This window comes from Pyxicephalus adspersus, chromosome 7 (assembly GCF_032062135.1).
Source record: "Pyxicephalus adspersus chromosome 7, UCB_Pads_2.0, whole genome shotgun sequence".
NCBI classification, from domain to species: domain Eukaryota; kingdom Metazoa; phylum Chordata; class Amphibia; order Anura; family Pyxicephalidae; genus Pyxicephalus; species Pyxicephalus adspersus.
The window spans coordinates 66,943,138-66,952,631 of record NC_092864.1 but is presented as its reverse complement, the minus strand read 5'-3'; positions in this window follow the sequence as shown (position 1 = coordinate 66,952,631).

The window sequence follows — 9,494 nt, the reverse complement described above, 5'->3', positions numbered from 1 at the left end:
AAATACTTTTTAGGTGTCTTGCACCAGGTCCTGCGTCGTCCCGGCAACCGTCCTCCTGTCCGGGCACCTCCATCTTCTCTTTTTCCAGGTTCTTCCTATGTCAACTGACCCAGGGAGGAGATCAGGTGACGTTGGATGGAAAAAAACTTGCCAATCTTACTGCGCATGCGTGAGTTTGGCAAATTTTTCTCTGCGCGAAAAGGCTCTTTCTGCGCTTGCCCAAAATGCTCGGGCATGCACAGAAGGAGCACCCAAGAGCTTCCCGAGGTGTGTGACGTTGGTATCTCGAGAGGCTTTGCGCACCCATTCATTCTCGATCACCTAGGGGAGGTGCTGCACTGTTTTTTTTTTTAAAAAAGGAGTTGCACGTTCGTCCCGAAGCTGGCACTGCGCCTCCGGGGGGCTTTTTGCTCCCATTCATTCTCGATCGCCTAGGCGGTGCTGTGCCTTTTTTTATTTGAAAAAAGGATGTTGCACTAAAAAAAGAACAGAGTTTTTAATTAACATAAAAGGGTATCCTTTTATTTAAAGTAAAATTTCTGAGATTAAGTATGCTTTAATTTCCCGTCTGTCCCTCTTTTGTATCTGCCATGTAGATATCTATGAAAAAATATCAGTAATGTTTTACTGCACTGATAATGCTTAGGCTACGTACACACATGCAATAATTATAATTGGAAATAAACGACTAACGATTGTCCGATAATCATTAACAAAAAAAAGGGCACAACGACTGGCCAACAACGCCGATGAATGAGGATTGTCACTGGAAACGAACGACTGTCCCATCCTGGGGGATCTGATTGGGTGACGATCGTTTGCTATCCATTGTGTGTACGGTCGTTCAGTGATCGTGGATGTGACTGAGCATGCACTTTCATCGATCTTATCTAGCGTTTGTATATTATCTTTGAAGGATCGTATTGTTTTAGCATGTTCAAATTAATCGTTGATCTGTCATTAATCATTAATTTTCCAACGATAATTATTGCGCGTGTGTATGTAGCCTTAGTCTTAGCAAACTTTTTTCCATGGTGTTTAAACTCCCATGTCTGAAATTCTCATGCATTCCAATGTGTCAGTGCTCACCGGGATGTTTGTGGGCCGCAGATTTTTGAGCGTTAATAAGAACTCTTCTGAATTTTACATTTTTTTCAATTGCTTGTAAACTCCTACAAATGCTTCCTTTAAACTCACCGGGGACAATGTGCAAGCGTTTATAAAGGTTTACCAATACTTCCATTGAAAACTGAGATTACAAGAGATTACAGGTGTTTATAGACGTTTTAATTGGCCGCTTTAAATGCCTGGAAACGCTTACCAACGCTCATTAATGCATTATAGACCTTTATTTATAGGCTTGCTTTTAAAGGCTTATACAAAATCCCTTTTCAAAGCAGTATGGGCTTATAAGCGTTTAAAAAAAAACAGTCTGAGTAGCCTAAACCTTTTAATCTAACCTTTTATTTATGACATCTCTTGCAAAATAAAAGCGAAGATTTTGGAGATTTGGATGATCGGATTATAATGTGTGTTAATTCTCATTGTTGCTGGAGGTGTGACAGGGTGAGTCCTTTGTTTGGTACTATAATGTGTCCATCTGTCTTATCTCAGGGGGTTAACAGAGGATTTAGGAACATTGATCATTAGGCAGACTGCTCCTATTGGACCCCCCCCCCCAGCAATTTTGGTGACAATGCAATGTGGGCAATTTTTTTGTACATCACATGCTTTTTATTATTTTATTTAGTAAAGTATTTATCAATATATAACAATACAATCGCATCATAATGTTTACAAACACAACAAAAAGAAAAAGTGCATTAACCATCACATGCTTTTTAACAATTTAAAAATTTGCGACAATGTCCCATGGGTCACCCAGACATCCCCAACATTTTGGGGACAGTTTAGCCCTAAAAACTACAAGATTGACATTCCTATTGACTCTAGGGAGAATCCTAAATATTCTGAAGACTAGTTTAATACTTTTTAGATGGGTGAAATTGAAAGGCAAAATATAGGTAAAGAAATCTGGAGCAATGGGAAAATGATCCTGACAGGGAAACTAATAAAATGAGTAAAAATAGGATCAAATCCAAAGTCAAAAAGCATATAAATAGAGCCATTTGTGTTCATAGCATCCCAAAATAAAGTTTTCCCTATACAAGCCCAAGCCATGCTCATATATGAGTAAAGTATAAAGCGTGTTTTTGATAGCAGGTAAATGTATGGAAATTCTAATAACAGATAAATAAGATTATTATTATTACTATGATTGGGCATATTAAGAAGTGTAAATGGGAGTCCACTGCTCTGGACTGTTAGAGCAGCACTTTTTAATGCAACCTTTCATAAAGACATATGCAAAAGAAAATGCAGGTAATTCTACAAAAAGTGTATAGGTGATTGTACATTGTTTTCTGTAACACGGTGGCTCAGGGGTTAGCACTCCAGCCTTTGCAGCGCTAGGTCCTGGGTTCAAATCCCACCCAGAACACTATCTGCATGGAGTTTGCCGGTTCTCCCCGTGTCTGCGTGGGTTTCCTCCCACATCCCAAAAACATGCAGTTAAGTTAATTGGCTTCCCCCTAAAATTGACCTTAGACTCCATTAACCACATATGACTATAGTAGGGACATTAGATTGTGAGCTCCTTTGAGGGACAGTTAGTGACACGACTATGAACTTTGTACAGCGCTGTGTAATATGATGGTGCTATATAAATACTGTATAATAATAATAATTGCAATAGTGTGAACTTTAGAGAGCTGCTGGTTTGATACCAGACCAGTAGGGGGCAGTAGAAGGCTTTACTAGAAGATTTGTGTTTGTACGTATGTAACAGTTGGGGGATGCTTTTCATACTTTATATTTGAAGTGACAGTTTAAACCCAACTGAACTTTCAGTTTAAATCAGCAAAATACATTCCAGCTGTGATAAAAGATGAGCAGAGTCTTACAGCTGCTTTATTTTAGATAACCAGTTTCCTCCTAGCATGCTCTAAACAGTGGCCCTTGCTCCTGCTGTGGAAGCAGTGATCTCCCTGCAGAGGCCAAACAAACCTATGCTGTTAGGGAAGCAGTCAATGCCATAGCACCTGCCTTGGTTTGTCGCAAGGAGTTGAAAAATAAAAATAAGGAATCATCATGTTTGCCATATTCATTAAGTTCAGAAAGTCTTATAGTACTTGTAGTACAGAACACAATAAGACATTGTTATTCTCCTTTGAAATCACCTGTGTTGTGATGTGAATAACACACTGACTATGGCATTTTGTCATACACACTTGCAGAGAGCTATAGCTCTTCAATCAGTAAAGTTCATGAACCCTGTCAATTAGTGAGCTCTAGTGCTGATTTAACATGAGGGGCATGTCAGACCTCTGTAGGAAGAGGTGGACAGACTGTAATAAATATTTGGGAATATATCCCAATTACTCCTTATAAAAACAAAATTACCCTTTGCTATTTCAGGAAATATTCAATCTGCTTTACAAATGAAGGTCTCTTCACATTTCTTCTTCTGACCGTGTTCCTCTGATCAAGATGTCTAATTTACCTAAACTATTGTATCTGTTTGAAACATCACCAGTTAATGTCGGTTGCTAAAGCTACATACACACTTCCAATTATTATCGTTGGAAAACGAACGACGAACGATCCTGCACGATATATACGAACGATCGTATAGCACCGATCCTGCACATAGAGATAACGACACAATCGTTCGTAGATATTGTACACACAATAGATACGATCGTTTAAGCGATAGAGGAACTATGTGCACGACAGGAAAGTGAACGAACGTTCGTTCATTACGCATGCTCAGCGCATGGACGATCAACGAACGACCGTACACACGAACGATGTTCAACGATCGTCGTCCAATCCGATCCGCCGGTCCGGTCGTTCGTTTCCAACGAGTTTCCTCGTTCGTCGGCGTCGTTGGTTACTTTTTTACGAACAATTTTTTGCCCAATCGATCGTTCGTCGTTCGATTGGAACGATAAAAATTGGAAGTGTGTACGCACCTTTAGTCTTAAAATGTCTAAAGGTGTCAATACTACATTTTATATGGGGTTATAAACTACATAATTTGCCCAAGACCCTGTGATTCTCCCTGCAGGAACAAGTTGGTCTGGGGGGTCCCTCATTTTCCAAAATGTTTTTATACTTTCAACCACCTTACCAATCTTTAACAAATGTACTGAAATAAAGAAGCTGGTGATTGCCCCCAGACACCCTAATTCAATGCTTTGAGGTTCCTCCATTCCATTTTAGATATGAACTTTCTAGACTAGGGATAGGCAAACTTTTTTAGTCAGGGGCCACAATCTTAAAACCAATTTCCACCCCGTCCCCTGAATGTGACATCATGATGGCATAACCCTGCCCACTCTCCGATCGCAGGCTCAGATCGGGGGACATGTTTCGGAACATCCATAGGACCAGAGATACATCCCCATTGGGCCGTATAGGGCCCGCGGGCCATAGTTTTATTTGACCACTAATAAATAATTCCATTTTTTAAACGGCCCTCAGATCCCTGATAGTTTAACCTTACCTATGGTCTACCTTGGTGGCAGCAATCCGTTTTTTTATTTTGGTGAGATAGTGAATCCTTGTATATAGAAGCTGCTCTCCTTTTTTTTTTTAACTCAAATGGGATTTCTTACTTCCTTTTATAGTTACCTTTAATTAAGACAATATTCTCTACTTCTAACTTAAGATTTGGTGTTTTCACCCTTAGCTCTTTTTAAAAGAATTTTAAGTGGCCTATCTTTCAGTTGCTAAAGTCATTTGCTATTTGTAAGCAAATGTTTACAAGACTGGGCCATATCCATTCCAGGTTTCCTGAATCACCCAGCTTCAATGATGAAAGTGTATCTTCTCCAGCCTTGGAGAGCTTTAATAAATCAGGGCCAGTGTATCATATTTTTTGGATATGTCTGTTAAAAGCCCTCATTGGCAGGAAGTTGATGACCTGCTTAGTACTTTGATGGATATATTTTTTTTTCAATGGATCCCTTGATTATCCTAGAGTGATTTCTTAAAAAACACAAAATACTTGTTAGGAGACACTTATCTGGCTCATGCTGCACTGTACGCCCCTGCAGTATATCACTGTTATATATATTCTATTATTCTGTTAATTCTGTCTGGCAGCACCAAGGAGGTCAAGCAGCTTGCAGCATCTGCTTTCATTTAGCTGTGCAGGCGGAGATGTACCTTCTCAGCATCCCCGGCACACACATACTCTGCACAGCAGAGGGGGATTTTAGGAGCAAATTAATTCCTGTTTCCAATCCTGCCCTGGCATTGGGTGCTAGGACCTTATAGCCTTTCTGCTTACAGACACCAATTGCCTGTTGTAGTGTTTAGCCTAACCTAGTCTGATCTGCTAGTGGTGTGATTATTCTGTTTTATTGCCTGATGCTCACTTGGCCTGTTTTATGGACCTTTGATTGTTTGCTGCCTGGACCAACCTTTGCTTGTGACCCTGACTCTGCTTTTTCCTGTTACCTGTGTATGACCTGGCTCTGTATTCTAGACTTGCCTCTGCTGGAATCTCCTGTACTGCAAAATCTTTGGGCTCCTGGTTCTCTGTCAGTCTTTCCGCAGCTCTTCCTATCCTTTGCGCACAGAAGTTCTGAGGGCAACTCTGTGCTGGGACTAGCCTCCTGAGGCTGCCTGAGGGCTTGCTTTGGGTGAAGAATGCGGCATTAGATTGGAGGAATGGTGTCTGGTGAGCGCTAGCGCCAGATCAGGGCCTTACTCCATACAAATCTACATACAAATCCAGCTCCTGATAGACTCTGTAAACCAACTGGCACAGTGCGTAGCTGCTCAGGAGCTTTTAAGACAAGATCCTGTTTCCCTTTAGATGGAACCTAATATTCCTCCGCCAGATAACTATTTTTCTGGCTGCGGTCACTCTATTCTGGCACAGAGTCCCAAAGAGTTGGCCTAGTTATCTCCCTTTTCCAAGGGGACTTCCAGACATGGATTTTCAATCAGCCTAGGGGGGATCCAGCTTTGGATACTTTTTTCAAGGCTATGGGGGGTTCTCTATGCAGACCCAGACCTGGCATAAACTTCTGAGTTGAAGCCTTGGGTCTTTGGCAGGGTAACAGGCAAGTGGAGGAGTATACTGCAGAGTTCCGCCACTGGGTAGTCAGTTCGAAGTGGAATGGAACTCATCAGTCAGTTTTTGCCTGGGCCTGTCCAGTGCAGTTAAAGACATTCTGGTAAATCACCCATTGCCAGATTCATTTGGATAAGACTATCCAATTGGCCATCAGGATTGACCACAGTCTTTGTGAACGCCACATGGAAAGACTCTCCATATCCTGACCTCTTGCCACCTCTGCGTCCAGTCCTGCTCCCTCTATGAGGAACCAATGCGTTTGGGATCCTGTAAGCTGTTGGCCACAGAGAGGTTAAAGAGAAAGACAAAACGTCTGTCTGTACTGCACAGAGCTTGGTCACTTTGTGCTGTCATCAAAAGAATATTGTAATGGAACAACGTTTTGAATTATTGCTGGAAAAATGTTGTTTTTCATGTATATATGAGGTTGTACAGTTTGTCCAATAATGTGATTTACATTATTTCTATAGTTTGTAAAGTTTATAGTAGATCACTTATCTTATTTGAATAATAATGATGAGAAAATGCTGCTGTGTACATTTTGCCTCTTTGTTATTTAGATTTTTTTTATTAAATACATGAAAAAACAGCTTGGACCAACCTTCTACTTCTTCTATCTGTTAATTCACTCAAAGTCCTTTAAAGTTATTGGCTATAAGGAGGCTTTAGAGGCACTAAGACCCATCCTTTTCTCTCACATTTTATGGGAAGTTCAGATTTCTTGAGTAAGACTTGAATACAGACTCTAAGCAAAATATCACTTAGATAAACAAAAGACATTTCAGACATTTAGGCAGCTATGTGGAAACCTGTTAAAGGCATGATTATGCTGCCAGTACAAATCAGCACAATTAGGACACTTAACCTGCAAAATCATTTTACTGCAGCTCTCACTGAAACTGATGAGTTAGAAAATCAGTCCTGGGACTATTGCTTCCGAATTAAAAGCCTCCCGGAGTTTGTCAGTAATTTAGTGGCACAGTCTTTCTCATACCTCAAATTAACCTTAATAGCTCTGCAGCAAGATAATGCAGAGATGTTGGCTGTAGAATACGTAAATCACTCAGTAATCGAGTTCAACTGCTTGGGGAAATTTTTACCCACACTGCTGTACAAATGTCTTGAGCCATTACTTCAACCTCCTCTTAAGCCTATCATTAAATATAGATGGGCCTTTCTGTTGTGATTTATTCTGTAGCTATTCAAATTCATTGCTTCCTATCAAAAGGTGGGGTATAGCTAAACTGTTTTATTTCCAAAGATGTATATCCAGGATTCAGCCCTGTCTAAACTAAAGCACTTTTATGTCCAACATGGACACCTTCTAGGATTGCAAGCTCGATCACTGGACTTGGAAAAAAACCCTTTTCTTGAATAAATATAATGTGGACTATAATTTGAAAAAATAACTATTTTTCTCCCCTGTTGTTGATTAGTTATCAATCAGTGGTCCGCAAATAAATTTTGGTGGTCCGCGGCTCTTGCTCGTGCATCCCCCCAGCAGGGTCAGAAAAAGGGAGGCGGGCGCACCGGCCAGAGCTGCGGACCACGTCTCCCGTATGAATTGTAGACTCAGGGCGGTAAGTGGGTTCTGGCATTATGATTTCATTATGGGGGAAGTTTCTTCTCCTCACGTTCCCTGCGCATGTGGAATCTGGAGTCTGTGCATTTAGTGGTCCGTAGAATCGAAAAGGTTGGTGACCTATGGATTAGATCATTTAAAAAATCCTCTGAATATTCCCGGTTACCATCATACTGTATATACCATCATATATACACTTTCCATATTACTTTCCATACATATATATACACTTTTCTATTACTTGCCTTAATACCTGGATTACATCTCTTTCACTATATATAACTCCAAGACCTCATTAATATCTGTATCACAATAATAAATCATTTTTCATTTAATAACTTTTATAATTTTCCTTTATTTTATTTTATTGTACAGTAAATTAACCTTCTCAACTTACCCTTGAAGAAGCCGGTTGGCAAAACATGTTGGAATATGAGACGTTATATCTTCTTTCTTATAACTGTATAAAAAGTAGTTGTACACTTTTTTTTTCAAATGGGGTTGGCCTACCTAAGAGTTATGTATAATTTTGCTGTTTGTTGTTGTTCATGTTCCTTATTTGTGTGTTTTGATGTATAATACACTTTGAATTGCCAAACAAAAAACCCAGTTCTCTCCCCTTTTTTCTCCACATTTTATTTAAGATATTTTGGGGTTGACATCTGTAAACTCATCTTGAGGAAGGATAAGTTGCCTTTACTTTGCTCTACTTTTTAATTTATAGAACTACATGCTTACAATTTCCAATTTTAGTCAAAACCTCAGACATATTCCTAAAGGTAATGTTCTCAGAATTTCAGTCTGTGAATTTGTCTTTAAGCTAAAGGGTCACTACATGTAAGAATAAAATGTAATGTGGACTACATGGTATGCAAAGTCTTACAATGCAGCCCCTTTCAGTGTTACACCACAATGCCTATTGCACAAGAATGTTGCAAGTTACTATCTGCATGGCAGGATTTCTGCATAAACAACCCAGGCTGCTGCCTATAGTGAAAAGGATGACATGTACACTGCCATCGACATAATATGTTGCTGTTGAACAAGTGTTGAGTCCAACAGCACTCTATATGTACCCTTGTCTACTCTTCTAGTTGCTCATTTAGGCTGAGGAATGCAGAGTGTACCTGGGTGGGGGGTTGTTGGCTACCATGACTTTAACATCCGATCTTATAAGAGTTATGATCAGGCTATCCAGTAACCCAAAGAAGACTGCAAAAATATTAGGCCATGGGCACCTACTGTACTCTACACTATTCTAATTTATATTCTGCTAATATTCTAAGGTTCGTCTTTTCTCACTTCATCAACATGTTAAAAAAGTTTTAAATAATATTTTCCATTTTTATTACATACATTATTTTAGAACCTGTCACTTTGTTTCAATGCAAAGAAGGCAGATCATAACTGGTTGGAGGGTCAGCACCATGCCACCATAATGCCACCATGTGATACTAAACCTCCATTAATGTAAAGACTTAAATGCAATAACACACTGTGAAATAAATACACACTGGGCCTGGAGGACCTGGGTGATTCCAAAAAACTGGAATGGATCTGGTCCAAGATTGAAAACATTTGCCAACTAACAGGAAATTATTGTAAGAAATCCATTCTAGATTTGCTGCATCACCCAGGTTCTACTATGATAGTTTTATCATTTACAGTCTTAGAGTCAGACCCATTGTCTCCTGATGTCCTTTTTCTTTATATTATCCATAGAATGTTCTATTTCCTTTTCTGGGTGGTGTTGTTTGTCAT